Here is a 17,769-nt window from a genome sequence, read left to right on the forward strand (position 1 = left end):
GTTTTCCTCGACGTTTTACACGTATGCAGTCTCGCAATTTATGTAATAATGTTGCGTAATATTTACCATTGACAGTGGTATTAGTTTCTTTAAAATCTATAAGAATAATTCCTTCACAATCCCAAAAGATCATCACCTTTTTTGTTGACTGGCAGACTCTGAATTTTCTTGGAGGTATTGGTATTGGTGTTAAAGAGGGGCGCCCTCGCGGATGATCTATCTGTTGGAACCCACACTCTTGTGCAACACGAGCAGTCGTGCAAAAGACGCACGCCTCTGGTCAGTTTGCGTAATGTTGCGTAATATTTACCATTGACAGTGGCATTAGTTTCTTTAAAATCCATCAAAATAATTCCTTCAGAATCCCAAAAGATCGTGGCCATCACTTTTTTGTTGATTGGCAGGCTCTGAATTTTCTTGGAGGTGCTTCACCCTTACGGCGCCAGTCCATTGATCCTTTTTTTCTCTAGAGGGTCATAATAGAGAACCATAGTTCCATCTCCCGTCACAATAGTTTCTATCACAGGCTTCGCTTCCGACCCACAGAGTTCCAAAAAAAGCCGTGCAACCTCGACACGGCGAAAGGTTTTTAGGAATGATCATGCAGGATTCGACGAACACTTGTATCAGAAAGCTTAGTAATTTCTGAGATTTCTTTGACCTTTAAACGTCGATCACTCAATTCCACCTCTTCCATAATCGCAACAATATCTTCTTAATAATCATCTTCAAGGGACTCCTGTCCCATTCGAAAACGTTTTGCCCATTCTTTCACTACAGAATACGAAGGAGAACTTTGGCTGTACACACCATCCAGCCTTTCTTTAATAATATTGGATGCTAACCCCAGTTTTTTCCTTTTAACTCTTATAAGATTTTTTGCACGTGTTGGATAACTATGAGACACACCTTCAAATATATTAGTATGTTTGTGAATTTCTAAAAGATTATGGAGAATATAGATACTTTTCTGTATCCTGAATATTTGAACAGTATTGACAGAGCTTCCCCATAATATTGTCCCATATGATATGTGGGAATGAAATAAAGCATAATACACTGTCCTTGGGGCATTTTGGTATAGACTCTCCCTAATTTTTCTAGGAGCGAATAAGCTGGAAGATAGTTTTCGCTTAAGAGATAAAATATGATCTTTCCAGTCAAGTCTACTATCAAGTGTAATGCCAAGCAATTTAGCCGGCTGCCGTTCGCCATTGTTGTATTTATCTAGCGAAAAGAATATTTTTTGAGTTTTGTCCGTATTCAATTTCAAATAATTCCCCAGTATTGTTGTGCAGGTCATTCCAATTCGGACCATATAAGGTAACATTGGCATCATATATAGAGCATATAGAGCACATTTGACAGACCCCAAAAAACGGCATAGATCAGCAACATAAACTAGAAAAAATACAGGGCCGAGTACGGACCCTTGGGGGGACCCCACTGGAGACCTTCACCAAAGAGGATTTACGTCTGTCATCGCCCACAGACTGTTCCCTGTCTAATAAATAATATTCCGTTAACTTAAGGGTTCCGCCGCGAAATCCATGCCTAAACAGCTTTTCATTGTCAACCGCACCCGATTTCCAGTCTCAAGACCCCCCACCACATCTCCCACAACTTTACTTATCGCTTGGAGAATGAGCTATCAAATTTTTACACTGCTGTCGATGGTGTTTTCTGGATCGGTGATGTTTCTGTCTCTCCAGGCCTCTTCATTTATTGCCCGGTACCTTAGAGTCGTCAGAACTCTATCTAGTCATGTTCATTTTCTTTCATTTGGTGGAGCATACTCAAACTGACTTTCTGCCAATTATAAGGGGTGTTCCGCAAGGCAGCATTTTGGGACCTTTATTGTTCTCTATTTACACCTCTGACTTCTCTAGGCACCTAAATTAATGTTATTCTCAACAGTATGCTAATGATATGCAAATATTAGTGACGTGATTTCTAGAATCTCCAAAGCCCATGGTCTGAAATCAAATGATTCCAAGACCCATGTTGTTGTTCTTTTTGGCAATAAAAAAGAGGAAATTATCCAGTATAATGATCTGAAACTTTCCTTGAATTGTGCTCCGCTTGAATTTGTCGCCAAATGTAAAGAACTTAGGAGTCTTTCTTGATAGTAAGCTGAAAATACTTTACATGTATAAAAACCACTTATCTACTGAGATTAGACTTAAATTGTGTGACTCTCTTTTACTCTCTTTATTGAGATATGCGGACGTTGTATACTGACCAAAGCCTTAAGAAGGAAAGACCAATACAGTGTACAAAAATAGCAAAATTGCCTGTCTGAGATACAGCTATGGTTTGCGTAAATTTGACCACCTAACGACCGCATTCAAGGAGTCTCAGTGGTTAAATCTGTCTGAAAGGTATTTTGTACATCTGTCTACTTTAGTGTATAAACTTACTAGCTACGAAAAGCCGCAGTATCTCTATCTCAGGGGTAGTGATATACATAACAGGCCGACTCGTCACCGTAACCTATTCTATATTCCCAAGCATGGTACAGCTGCGTTTCAGAGCTCTTTCAAGTATAATGCTATTAAAACTTACAATTCACTTCCACTGGATATTATTGGTTGTCCATCTATTTCTACATTTAATAGAAAATTAAAAAAGCTGGCGAGGTTTATTATTTATTATTTATTTATTTAATTTTTGCTTGTTTTTTTCTTTTAGTTTCTTTAACCCACTTTGTTCCAGTGGTGCGTGTTAATGCACGACCTATTCTATGATTTGTTTATCACATCCAGGAAATATTTTTGAACTTCCATTTAGAAATTTTATTATTATCACTACTAAAGGACATAAAACCGTAGAAATCGCTAATTTATGTGTAGAGGAAAGATCTATATATGAGATATATATATATATATATATATATATATATATATATATATATATATATATATATATATATATATATATATATATATATATATATATATATATATATATATATATATATATATATATATATATATATATATATATGCTAATAAAGCCCGAAGGAGATGTAGAATCTGCCACAGCCCCACAATTTGTGTTTGTAATAAGTGTAATGTGCATTTATATATTTCATGCTTTGTAAAATATCACAATAATGAAACCGCACCATAAAATATGCGTTTTTTTGTATCAAATCAGGTTCTATTTGGAAAACAATCTACTTTAATTTGTTTTCTGTCGAAACCATTATTTAATGTTTTTTGCCAGTAGTTCGTTTACCCGCCAGTATTTTTTTGTATGTTTTGAGTTTTTTTGTTGTGCAAAAAAATAATTAAGTAAAGTATTTTTTTATTTTTTAGATGCTTGGGATAATATGGGTTAAGTCGTTTTTGAATATTACCCTTGTTTTTTACAGGGTCTACTTTTTTTCTATCTTTCTTTTTTTACATTTATTCCCCTTTGATTTGTTTAAAATTGTTAAATTGTGGATTTAGATTGATTTAAATAACTTATTTATGTTTGCTACTTTTTCTCTTGTTAAATATTAAATTATAATATTAATATTAAATTAAATTAAATATTCTACTATATGGGTAGGTTAGGTGAAGTAGCGCTACTAGACCTGGCCTATTCAACTCTATTATGCTATATTCTTTTTGTTGTATTTTAATAAAGGCTACTTATTATTATTATTATTGGTTCTACGATTGCTCTGCATATTGTCAATTTTGTTTTTATAGATAACTAACCAAAATAAAGGACTCGTACACTCCTTTGTCCCTGTTGTATTCTACATTGTAAAGATAAGCCTCTGTTAGACATAATACTACCAAGGTATTTATACTCTTCGCATTGATTAACCTGTATTAACCCCAAATCGGGATCTTCTTCTTCTTTACCTATTTTTCAGTATTCTGCTATATTATATTCATCTTGTAAGTTCCTTGACATATAATCTATATCCTCTTCGCCATTTGCAATTAGAACCTAATCATCTGCAAAAAATGTTGAAAAGTAGTGGTCGTCAAAGCTTAATTGAGCACTTTTGTCTCCATTTTTGTAGTATTTCTTGAATAAAAACTTTAAACAACGTAGGAGAAAGGCAACATCCTTATTTAATACCGTTTGTCAAAAAAAAGACCAAGAAGACCAGAAAGCATACGTCAGACTAAACTGGGAGACACGAGGAGCAGTATGGTTAAGAAAGTGTGAATTTAGCAGAGAAGTAAAAGTTCATATCCACATCTAAGCTATAGAAGCTGGGTGCAATCAAATCTCTCTAAAATTTTTGATTTTTTTTTATGGACTTGTCTTCAGGAAAAGAATTATTTCCTCTTAATTGGCAAAACTATTTAAGGAAAAGATTATGAAGAGATCCGGTGGTATAACTTTCATCTCAAGCATTTTTTCGATTATATAAGGGGGATTTTTCAGTTACAGAAAAAATTTAAAAGACCCTGAAAATTGTTCTTTTCCGGAGTAAAAAAATTCGTGAAAAATATGGCCAATTGCTTTATATAGTACTGTGGGCCGCATCAAGAGCTAGAATTTTCGTGTTTACTGCATGATTTCACAAAACAAGCATTTGCTCGAATACCATTTGATCTATTGGAAAAATTCGTATCCCAGGGAACGTGGGACATCCAAGGCTATAACTTTTGTCTCGAATATTCTTTGAATTATATACAGGTGTGTCGTTTATGAGCGAAAACTCTAAAAAATCCAGAAAATTTCCGTTTTTGTGGGTAAACTATTTACCATAAATGGAAAGCTGTTAACCATGAGACGATTTGGTTTAAACAGTACCGTAAACTTGCAAGCAATCTTGTTTATGTTTCCAATTTCACGTTGGACCCTCGAAAGAGGTCTGCAATCATGCAGGACCACAATAGACGACCCGATAGGCGTGTTCACGACATCGACGACGTCGTGATTCCGTATTGATAATTAAAACCAAAGTGTAATTATGGCGGTGAAGGCCCGCTGCGCTGGAAGCACGTTCCTATTCACCCGATGACCGACGTTTCCCGTAACGGGCCGCAACAAAACGTAGCAAACGAAATCTGCAGAAGAACTGCGAGGAAATCTCGAAAAGTCACTTTATTTGTTCCTACTTTCGACAATGCTCACTAGACAAGGAAAAACTGCGATATAATGTACGGTTGTGCAGGGTTATTCATCACATGTTAACACCCACCTAGAAGGTTCATTTTGAAAAACAGAAAAAAAAAGTGTAGATATAAAAGTTTGACGATTTTTGCTCTATATCAGATCCCAAGCTGTCAAATGACAGCAACATCATTTTTCTAAATGGAATGCCCTACATATTATTAGCTTAAATCGTACATCTTTTTTTCCTGATTTCAAAAATATATAGTTTATTGACATTTCATTTAGCCGTTTTTGAGATATTTTATTATTTATCATTGTTAAAAAGTGTCAAGTGTGCCTTGATGGCAACCATATTATCTACGTTTGCAATTGTTTTAACAATGTTCCAATTTTGACCACTAACCAAAACTAAAGATGTGCAACGAAGTTAAATAAGTTAAGATATTTCAAATGGGTTATACCGAGGAAGAAAAACGCCAAATAATAAAATTACATTATTCAAACAATAAAAATTTCAATAATTTATACTCAATATTTTCCACATTTTCCATAATTTTCTATACACCGGACAATATTTCCGTTCAATTTCCTATTAATAATCAGGGTTTCCTCTGTTTAGATCTTGTGAAACGATATTAAGTGTTTCTCTTATCACTTGTAAAGTTTCAGGTCTATTATAATAAATTTTATTTTTTCACTATCAACACAAAAAATGTCACAAGGATTCACGTCGGGATTTTTGGTAGGTCATTTAATAGTTCCTTGCCTACCTATCCAAAGTCTATATTTTTTGTATAGATAATCGGTAATCGGTTGGATATTATGTGGAGGTGCGCTGTCTTGATGCCAAATTAAACCGAAATAATTCCTAACTGTGAATTTCACTACAGGACTTTCCGGAAAATTATAGAATATTTAAGATTTCCCGAAAAAAATGAAATATATAAATTAAGAAAGTGGAACTCAAAGTCATTATGTCAACTGTCGTAGTAGTACAACAATTTACCTTGAAAGTAAAGTAATATAGTGAGGTCTTCAACAAAATTTCTTTCTATTGTCCCGGTTTTCCCTGTGACACTATTTCGGTGCCCAAATTGTATTTAAATAATAGAACTAATACCTGGTATATCAGATTTGAGTAACGTTACATCGGGAGTGCCACAGGGGTCAATTCCCAGACCTCTTGTACTGAAGTGGCTTTTACTTGATGAAAATCCATTTAAAATAGTTAAATAAGAACAAACGTTGTTCAGATTTTCACATAAATATATTTAAATGACAGCTGTTTCGGCAACACCGTGCCTTTATCAAATGCGAATATCAAACGGTACCGATGTTTATAAATACAAAACAGGTAGGTAATTACTTAATGCGAGGTATTACATTACATCTTATTAATCTCCATAGTTTCTAGTAAATTTAATTTTCCACTTTTTGAAACAGTGTGTAAAATATCGAAATTGTCGTCAAAATTGTGTTTTTCTAAATTTAAATGTATAGCGTCATTAGTATCTGAAGTACTGTTTTTAAATGATCGTCGATGTTCGTTGATACGTTTTTTGAAAGATCTACCTGTTTGTCCAATATAAATCTTAGAACATGATCCGCAATTTAATCTATAGACTCCAGAATTCTGGGATCTATTAGATTTAGATTTATTGTTTTTAACAAATTTTCCTAGGGTGTTGTTAGTTTTAAAAGCAATTTTGAGGCCACATTTCGAAAGATGATCTGAAACTTTATTACCAGGTTCTCCTATGTATGTTAATGTTTTAAAACCTTGAGATTCAAAGTTTTTTGAAATTGTTTCTTAGTTAAGATTTTATCTATCAGTGACGGGTCATAGCCATTGTTGAATGCAATTTGTTTTACAATATTTAATTCTTTTTCAAAGTTTATTGCAGAAAGAAGGATAGTTATCAGCCTATGAATAAAAGAATAAAAGGTAGGCATTTTGTGTGTATAGGGATGGTTTGAACTCTCATGTATTATAGTGACTGCGTGTGAAGGTTTATGGTATATTGAAAAATCTAATTTGTTTTGTGCTTTAGTTATCGTTAAATCCAAGAAATTTAAACAGTTTTTGGTTCGATCTCAGTAGTAAATTTTATGCGATTGCGTAAAGAGTTGATATAATTTAAAATTGTCTCTCGGTCCCTACGAAACGCGCAAAAACATCATCCACATATCTGTACCACCAAAGAAAACTTTTAAATAACGGATGTTCAAGTATAATATTTTCCAGATTGTCCATAAAAATTTCGGCAAGTAGAGGACTAAGTGGGTTTCCCATAATTAGTCCTTCTTTAGAAATATAAAACTGACCATTAAATTCAAGGTAATTTTGGTCTAAACAAACTATCCAATAAATCTTGTGTAACGATTGGGTTAATTTGTTTTTGGGTGAGCATTACATCAATAGGTGGAATACTAGGAAATAGATTTTGAACATCGAATGAAACTAATAATGCATTAGGAGGGATATTAATATCTTTGACCTTGTTGACTAATTCAAAAGAGTTTTTTATTGTAAATTTAGGCTTGACGGCTGTGTAATTTTCTAAAATATTTATTAATCTTGTGGAAAGTTTGACAGACGGTGCTGTTACAAAAGACACAACCGGCCTGATTGGCATATTCTGTTTGATATTCACATTTGATAAAGGCACGGTGTTGCCGAAACAACTGTCATTTAAATATATTTATGTGAAAATCTGAACAACGTTTGTTCTTATTTAACTATTTTAAATGGATTTTCATCAAGTAAAAGCCACTTCAGTACAACGATATTAAGTATTTCTCTTATCTTTGTAAACTTTCAGTCCTATTATAATAAATTTTATTTTTTCACTATCAATACAAAAAATATCACAAGGATTCAGGTCGGCGCTTTTGGCAGGTCAATTAATAGTTCCTTGCTTACCTATCCAAAGTCTATATTTAGTATTTCGATAATCGGTAACCGGTTGGACATTATGTGGAGGTGCGCCGTCTTGATGCCAAATCAAATCTAAATAATTCCTAACTGGTACATTTTCTAACAACTGTTCTATTTTTGTTGCAAGAAAATTTAAATATCGTTGGTCATTCAAGGATCCTTCGTAAATAATTGGTCCGATCACCATGTGGTTCAACATACCAGACCATACATTAACTGACCTCCGTCCTTGGATTGTGTGGATTATTGGTGGACCAAAAATGTTTATCCTTCCTATTAAATACACCTGCTGTTGTGAATGAAGCATCATCCGTAAAAATTATTTTCTTTAGAAATTTTCTATTTTCTTAAAACCTTCTATACACTTCAGTGCAAAATTCAAGCATCTACCTTTTATGTTCATCGGTTAAATTTTGCACTGCAAGGAACTTATGCGGCTGAAACGTATGATATATCAGCGTTCGTTGAATTTCACTACAGGACTTTCCGGAAAATTATAGAATATTCAGGATTTCCCAAAAAACATGAAATATAAAAATTAAGAAAGTGGAATTCAAAGTCGTTATGTCAACTGTCGTAGTAGTTCAACAATTTACCTTGAAAGCAAAGTAATATATTGAGGTCTTCAACAAAAATTTTTTCTATTGTCTCGGTCTTCCCTGTGACACTATTTCGGTGCTCAAATTGTATTTAAATAATAGAACTAATACCTGGTATATCAGATTTGAGTAACGTTACTTCGGGAGTGCCGCAGGGTTCAATTCTCCGACCTCTGTGGTATCTCTTCTACACATTTGATATGTCTAATTTTCTCAAATTCATTCATATGCTGATGACACCCATCTGTTACACAGATTTAACTCAACTAATTATGATAACGTCAAAGCTAATCTTAGTTTGGTTCTTAAAAGTCTTTCTGGATATAGTAAAGAACATAATCTTGAGCTAAATGATAATAAATTATGTCAACTGTCGTCATAGTATAACAATTTACCTTGAAAGCAAAGTAATACATTGAGGCCTTCAACAAAATTTCTTTCTATTGGCCCGGTTTTCCCTGTGACACTATTTCAGTGCTCAAATTGTTTAATTTTCTGGGTCGTATTTAAATAATAGTCAGAACTAATACCTGGTATATCAGATTTGAGTAACGTTACTTCGGAGTGCCACAGGGTTCAATTCTTGGACTTCTGTTGTATCTCTTGTATACATTTGCAATAAATGCAAATAAATATATATTAAATTTTATCTCTCTGAGGCATATACTGTCCTCCAATGTACAGATTACAAAAAATCCAGAACAGCTGTGTCCGACTATCGAGTCGGACACAGCTATATTTTTTGTGATATACGATCAAACTTTCTCAAATCATAATCGATGATTTGAGAAAGTTTGATCGTATATCACAAAAAATATCTACTTTGTAATGGCTCAAAACCCTTAAACACCTCAAATACCTGTTTCAATATTTACCCGTAGTTGTTGTATTTAAGGTTATGAAATTTTCTTCACCAACGTTCCTGAAAGATTGTCTAGTGTTTCGGTATGAAGTTCCTAATGCTAATGTAAGGACGAAAAACACTGTGGATATGCCCCAGCATATTTCTTATAAATCTGAACACTGCTTCAGCAGTTCTAGTTTTTAGGAAAAAATTTCAGTCCATTTATTCCAATAATTAAATAATTAATTTTAAGACTCTCATAGTCATTATATCTTGTTTCATTATTAATTAGTAATTTTGTATAAATCTTATGCAATAATTTAAAATATCACAATAAAAAGTATTATGTGATTATTATTATTATCGTTATTATTATTTATTATTATTATTACTATTATTATTATTTTCTTGGTTGCTTTACAAACCCTTGGAGGAATTTATACCGGGCGGTCGGCTAAAGGGTAAGTATTTTGGGGCTTTGAGTGGTTCTTGGTGACTCCAATGGTCCTACGGACATACTGCAGACGTCCAATAGAACGGACTTTTGCGAGGATAGGTGCAGCTTCTGCTTTAGTTACAGAATGCAAATTCTTTCTTCCATCTTTTTTGACAGCAGAAAATCGCGGAGCACACAAAACACGTCTAACGTCTAGCGTGTCACAAAAAAAGTAAACTTGCAAACTGGCTGAAACTAAGAACATATGTTAGGGACATGTGTACCAACATACCAAAAAATATATCGAAGATCGAATCTACTTAGGCCGCCCAATTACAAAAGTCGCCTTACTTTTTGAACAGACCTCGTATATTTTAATAGGTAATATTCAGGTACTTATGGGCTTTAGTCCATTTTGTCCCAATGGTGCATTCTATTCTATGATTTTTTTTATCACATACAGGAAATATTTTTGCACATCCATTTAGAAATTTTATTATTATCACTACTAAAGGACATAAAAACGTAGTGTATGTGTAAAGTATGTGTAAAGTATGTGTAAAGGAAAGATCTTATATATCACTTCAAAAGCTAACAAAAGCGGTACATAAATTTGTATCACATTTTCAAGTAAATCCAAAATATTAAAAAAATATATTTTGGATATGTATTGCCATTTTTGTTAAGTCTATAGCACGTAGATTACATCGCAGAAAACATACATTGAAAATACTGTATTGATTATACTTTATTTTTGGAAAATATTTACTGGTGCGTGAATGCACCACTGGTTTACTTATTCTTATGAATTATAGCATTCCATTTCTTGTAAATTTATGCTAAAAATAACGTATAAAATAAAAATATCTGCAGAACATATTGACGCGGTCTATATTCTATCCGACGTGGATACCTTGACTGAGGAAGAAGATATGAACGATAACATAAATCTACAAGAGTTTGGGGAACCAACTGATATAGTTAGAACTTTCGAGTTACATACACCGAATAATACAGCTGTCCTTCAACAGTCCTTTAATTCATCAACCTAAACCTGAATGGGACTCATCAGATGAAGAAACCCTGGAATTCAAAAGAAGACGTATGCTTTCTGCAAACGACATGCTTGCTTCTACTGTCAAATGGAAGAAAGGTCGAATCGAGTACACTGACACACCTATATCCGATGAATTTATATCATGTGAGGAACTAAAAAATAGGCTTTCTTTAAAAACTCCGCTTGAAATATTTTTTATGTTTTTTGATGACGAAGTGATTGATTCGATTTTAAATCTTACATTGCTTTGCGACTTTTAAAAACTGAAAAGAAATCTTGCACCTGCCATAGATGAAGTGCGTCGTGATAATCAAGGTCACCTCGTGATTGTTCATGCTAATAAATCCCGAAGAAGATGTAGAATCTGCCACAGCCAAACAATTTACGTTTGTAATAAGTGTAATGTGCATTTACATATTTCATGCTTCGTAAAATATCATCAAAAATGAAACCGGGTGTTACCAGTGGTGTATCAAATCAGGTTCTATTTGGAAAACAAACTACTTTTGGTTGTTTTCTGTCGAATTTGAACTTTATTTTGTATATTTATGTATAAATTATATTTTACATCATATGCGCCCAAAACATTATTTAATGTTTTTTCCCAGTGGTTCGTTTAGGCACCAGTATTTTTTTTGTATGTTTCGAGTTTTTTTTTGGCACATGTAATGTATTCTTAAGTGCAAGAAAATAAATATATTCAGAACACACCTCGTACATTTTAATAGGTAAGATTCAGGTACTTACGGGCTTTAAACAAGGGTGCTCTACTATACACACAGTCTGTAGGACTGTTGGGAGACGTAATGCAAGTTGGATCTTATCAAGTCACATCTGTCATCTGGGAGACAATGTGTGGTCTATAATAATGAAACGTCAGAATAAACAACCGTGTGTAGTGGTGCGCCACAGGGCTCTGTCCTGGGTCCACGGCTGCGGTGTGCTGGTCATGGTGCTACTTTTTTGTGAAACGAAAAATGCCGTAAATAGAATTTTCTTATGCCATTGCATAGGTGATTTTGAAAAGTTGGAGACTTGCGGCACCCCTCGTACCTCCATTAATATTTAAACTATCAAAAAATTAAAAATACGTGTATAGCTAGTTTTTTTTTCAGATTTTTTTAAATTATGCCATAAAGTTGTGTAATCCGGTAAGGGCTTTCTAAAATATAGATAACATTTTACCATTTGTTCTTAATTCAGGTCCGTATTCAATATTATAATTCTCTAATATGACTTCTTATAGTAGGCCATGAAATGCAAATAAATTATTATTATTATTTTAGTTACTAAATATTTTAGTTAACAACTACATTACACTATAATGCTATATACTTAACAATTTGTTGGTCTTAGTTTATTAATATTAATTACTGTCTAAAGTTACAGCTAAAGAAACTGGTCAAATTGACTCTATTATATTGAATGCAGTATTTGCATAATTTTAAGAGCATTAATAGGAGTCATTAATAATATACAGGTGGTTCCATTTGATTTCTTCACGAAAATTAATATTTGTTATTTTGAATCACCCTATATGAACGATTCGAACTAACTTCAAGACCATTATAGGCTGAATGACTGTATGGTTTTATAAAATTGTTGGCATGGTCAAATTGGCAGCTTTCGGAAACGGCATCAAAAATATAGGGCACAACGAGATATATTACTTTGATATATTATTTGGACATCCTGTATATGAAAAAACGATTATTACTAGTACAATTTTTATGTCTGTGTTACTGACAGGTGGTGCAGTTTTTTACCCTAAATGATGAAAAAAATAAATAAAGGTTTTAAAACTTCAATTAATTATAAGGAACGTTTACTTAGGAATAATAAAAAAAAGCGGCAGCCATTTTAATGATAGTAGTGACAGCGGCAACCTATCAATGATATCAACCTAAAAACAACGCTACTAATACGGCAACTTTAAAATTAAGAAAGTGATATATTAGATAGACGTTATTTTTGACCCCTTTCTTATAACAATATGGCAAACAAGAAAACCAACAATACCACTAAAATTTAGTATGGTAACATTCTGGTAATTAACCTTTTTTTAGTACAATTTTCACTCAACAAATAAGTATAAATTACATTCATTCCAATTGTGTATCTCTTTTTATATTTATTATCGCAATTTTATATTTTATATTTTATAAGATGTACCTAAAAAAAAGGCTTGGATAGCAGCTTCTGTTATAGCTCGACCAGAAATATGGTGCTTTTATAACCGACCCCGTGATTAACTTTGCCTAATGATTATTACTCCAAAACCGCAAACCCTCACCCCTACCCATTCCAGGACCGTCCTAGGAATTTATAATTTATAAGTATGTTTTCAATCTTTAGCACAAAGTTACAATCTATTACGTTCCATTTCATTACATTTCTACAGAGTATCATTATTAATATACAAAATATTTAATAAAATAATAATAAAGTAAAGTTTATTAATTGTTCGGAACTGAATATCCATTTTTTTGAAAAAAGTACGCAACGAGAGTTTGGCACAACTAATGTTTAGGTCTGTCAGTACTTTTTTATGCAGTTCTTCGAGGGTCAGTACACTATTTACTTTATAAGCGTCGTAGATTATACGCCTAATTAGATCTACGTGTTGCTCTGTAAATACTCGCGAAGTACCAGCATCTTCTCTCACTTTCATCTTGACTATTCTATTTGTAACCATTTTTCTTTCAGCTGACGTCGGAACTTTGGTCATTTGTCATTTGTTTTTATAGCTGCTCCTACTTCCCCTTCTGAATTTCTTACAAAATTGTAAACATTCAAAAAAAATTTGTTTAGCATCCGAAGCTAAATGGATCGGTTTTATTATTTGCTGTGTTATGTTGTTAATCGACAGGCACACAAGACAAAAATGATTATTTCTAAACTTACGTGATTACCCTTTGAACAGCGAAAACAGCCTCGGAGGGTCAAAGCTCGAAAATCAGATATATAAACATACTGGAAGGATCACAGTCAAAGACCTCCGTAATATATACGAACATATTGCAATTTAGGTTAAACTCAACATACATATCACCTGACATACCCCGCAGCATCAATGATTAACTCATTACTGACCGCTGACATAGTAATACGTCATTTTGTGTCCGAAATTCAGTAGCCGCTGACGTAGTAATACGTTATTTTTTGTTCGAATTCCAGTAGCCGCTGACGTAAACCAGAGCGATAACTCAGACATTGTAATCAATACTAAAAGAAAGGTTTTACCTATTGTAAGTGATTCTGAGAGCAGCGATTCCGATGGTACAGCGTTTGAAAACAAAAAGTATACTACACACTGGCTCGAAAATGATGATATAAATATAAACGCATTTTTGGGAAATGGTGGTGTTTCCAAAAAATCCTGAAAATATACAAGATACAGTGGACTTGTTTATTTTTAAATTATTAGTAAAGGAAACAAACCGTGAAAAAGATGGCCAGATACAATAGCCGAAATGAAGAAGTTTCTTGGTTTGAGTATTTTAATGGGGCAGGTACGAAAAAGTAGTGTAAACGATTATTGGTCTACTGACTTACATATTGAAACACCAATTTTTGGCAAAGTTATGCCTCGAAATAGGTTTAGACAAATATTACAATCATTACATTTTTGTAATAATGATGAAACGCCAGAAAACGCAGATCGGCTCTTCAAAAGTGAACCAATAACAGGATATTTTGTGTCCATTTGGCAGATCAATACCTTTCTTATAATCCTATGATAAGAAAAAGTCTCAAATGGACAAAAAAGAATTTTATGCTTATGTTGAACTGCGCATTATTTAATTCATGTGTGATATACAAGAAATTTGACCCGGCAAAGAAAATAAAATTTACCTCTTATTTACTGGAAGTTGCTAGAAGTTGAGCCGAAAATCATGAAAATGTGGGTTTGGAAGCAGAAGTTTCTGAAGGCCCATCAAAAAGAGCTGCTCGTGAGGATCCACCAAGTAGGCGGCTTTCAGGAGATATAAAAACACATAGGCTTGTAAAACTTAAATGTGCGGGGAAAAAAAATCCACCGAAACGGTGCAAAGTTTGCAAAATTCACGGCATAAGGAGATAAACTTGCCTTATGTGCGGATATTGTGAACTTCCTCTATGTGTTGGAAAATGTTTTAAGGACTACCACATTAAAAAAATATATATATTAGAAATGTAATTTTTAAATTAGGTACTTTTTTGTTCCAATAATTGTTTGAATTGTTTGCCTTATTTAGTTAATATAGTTTTATATGAATAAACGTATATTATTATTTTGTTTATAGCTTTACCATTAAAGAATCAATTTTAGCGGCTCTTGGCTTTGTATCGCGGCCGATAATGAGTTAATCAAATTTAAAACGGTCCATTTACGGTTCAAGTGAAAATTTCTCAAGTTTCTTTCAATATTCGTTACGGTCCACCTCAGAAAGACCTACTTAATGTTGGGATGGGTTTTACCACGGTCCTGCGAAGGTCTGCGGTTAAATTGCCGTAATATATTTAAAACGTCAAAGCCATAAATGCACTATATTTTTGGTCGTAGGAGCAATAATTTTAAAATTTTGCGCCGAATGCAATACGGCATTGTCCGCTTACTCCATATTTGATATCAATAAAGTATTCTTCGGAACTTATAAAAAACAATGAAAAGTAGCGATGTTATAATACTCGTACGTTATGACGTATAACGTGCATGTTCCGGATCAGTGTTCCGGTTGCCAGCTAGACGCCAGTCCGATAATCGCGTAACACGACCACAGGCTAATTAAATTATAACCTGCCATTTCTTATCGCGTCGACAACAACGGACGCCGATATACCGGCGGCGAAATCTCAGAGATACGCACCGCACCGAACGATCATTAATAGAGCAAACTGCAGTCTGCACGTGTTCTCGTACACGGCGTATAGAAAAGGTGCGATGCAGTGAACGCGGCGGCGTGGGAATATGGTCAGGCCAGATACCATCCGAGATACCGAGCAGCCAGCCCGCGGAAAAAATGCCGTATATTAGACGTATATACCTTCTCGATATAGCGGAAAATCGAAATATAAAATTGGTTTTTCTTTCACTGCCGCCCGCTCGGATGCCGCTCGGCAATTATGAGATTAATCGAAACCGTGGTTATATGACGTCAAAGTTCCGATTCGCTAAGCACACGTCACATTCTTCGCCGCGATGGGATGCGCTTCCGCGTGTCTACGGTCGATCGTTGTCATCTGAAATTGGTTTTTGTCCACCACATTTCAATGGTCGCATTTAGCGGACGTAACACAGCGCTCCCGATACGTAGCGGTAGCGATTGGAAACGTGTATGTAGAGGTTATGATGTCTTATTTTTGTTGCGTGTTGTTTTGAGATTCAGATTTTTTTGAAAGTATATCTTATTCAGTGTTTGTGTGCAGTGCTGCTGATTTAACATGTGTAGTACCTACTACATCAGTTGAAACGGACGTTATGGACACTTTAAATAGGTGTCCAATAGAAGACTGGTAAGGAGTTGTGAAGGGAACTTATTGGAATATTTTCTAGGCCTACATTTTGTAAACTTATTAAGAGGTCTATTTCAGAATTTACCACGTCTAGGCACGTTTTGGAGCAGCGAGACATTTGATATGATTAGAAAAGCAGCTACCACACCTCGAAGTGGATATTGCAGATAAGGGTGGAAATGAGGAGGAACCAAATAGCAAATATGCTTTTATAACAAATAAAAATATGTTTTTAAATTATTGATCTTTTTTTATAATTTACATAATAAGTGCAAAATTTTCTTTCTTTTTTTCTGGATTTTCTTGCTTACGAGCTTCCTCGATATTTGACAGATTTCTTCATAGATAAAACATTCCAAACATTGACTCCCTGGTACTTCTAAAATGAAAACATGTTATAAGTTTTTATTTTTTTTAATTATATCAATAAAAAAAAAATTGAAACTTACCTACAGCGGTATACAGGAGTTGCTTTGATTGGAGTGGTTTCCATCTGGGATAGCGGATGGATCTTTCATATTTTAGGCAAGGGCCTTTTTTCTTATAACAGGAACTGCTGTCAAGGTTATTAGGTTAGGGAGGTTAATTGTTTTCCCTATGTATTTCATCAACCTGGTTCTGGTTCCAGTTTTCCCAATCTTGTCTTTGATGACTGTGTAGGTTTTATTCAAGTTTCTGCATTTCCTATACAATATTTCTTCAGTTTAGTGAAAATACATTCTGCAAATAACTTAAAATAGCATCTCTATTTCATGTGAGTGTAATTTGCGTTTAAAAAAATTATCGTTTGTTTGAAAAAAGACATACCTTGATACTATCTTCGAAACCTCGAGGGGTTTTCGAGAAAACTTTCCCGTTGAGACCCTGAAAAAATTTTTTTTGTAAATACTATTAACAATAATATAAGTATTAAACAAAATATATTTATTATGCTGCAATTTCGTACTCACCATCCAATACACCATAACCAAATTCCTCTTTCAAGACCAAATACCGATACCGATCGCTTCGCTACCGCTACCCAGCACAAAATAAACTCCCTACTAAAAAACAGCGTCCACCCCACAACATGTTGGATTTGTAGCGCAGGTGCAACCAGACGTTTCCGTTACGGCTTTGTAAATTCAATTGTCCAACGCGCTCCCAATCGGAATCGCTACCGCTTCGTATCGTGAGCGCTTTGCTACGTCCGCTGAATGCCAAATAAAAATTCGTCGTCACAGAACAAAAGAGAGAAGTGCACCATAAAATACTGATAAGTGATTGTACAATGTTAGATTAGGTATCTTATCTTATCAATTCGTCATCCCATTGGGCAACCAGCCA

General features: G+C 34.0%; 1 long non-coding RNA gene across 1 annotated transcript; it reads right to left on the minus strand.

Annotated features, from left to right (window-relative positions):
* Positions 1 to 16,671: 16,671 nt before the first annotated feature.
* On the minus strand, positions 16,672 to 17,719 carry LOC132696469 (uncharacterized). Its single transcript, XR_009618031.1, has 4 exons — positions 17,394 to 17,719; positions 17,251 to 17,307; positions 16,893 to 17,163; positions 16,672 to 16,822 (listed from the first exon to the last, which is right to left on the minus strand). It is a non-coding gene; the product is annotated as an uncharacterized LOC132696469 (long non-coding RNA).
* Positions 17,720 to 17,769: the final 50 nt, after the last annotated feature.

This window comes from Cylas formicarius, unplaced genomic scaffold (genome assembly GCF_029955315.1).
Source record: "Cylas formicarius isolate icCylForm1 unplaced genomic scaffold, icCylForm1.1 PGA_scaffold_10__41_contigs__length_53128322, whole genome shotgun sequence".
NCBI lineage: Eukaryota > Metazoa > Arthropoda > Insecta > Coleoptera > Brentidae > Cylas > Cylas formicarius.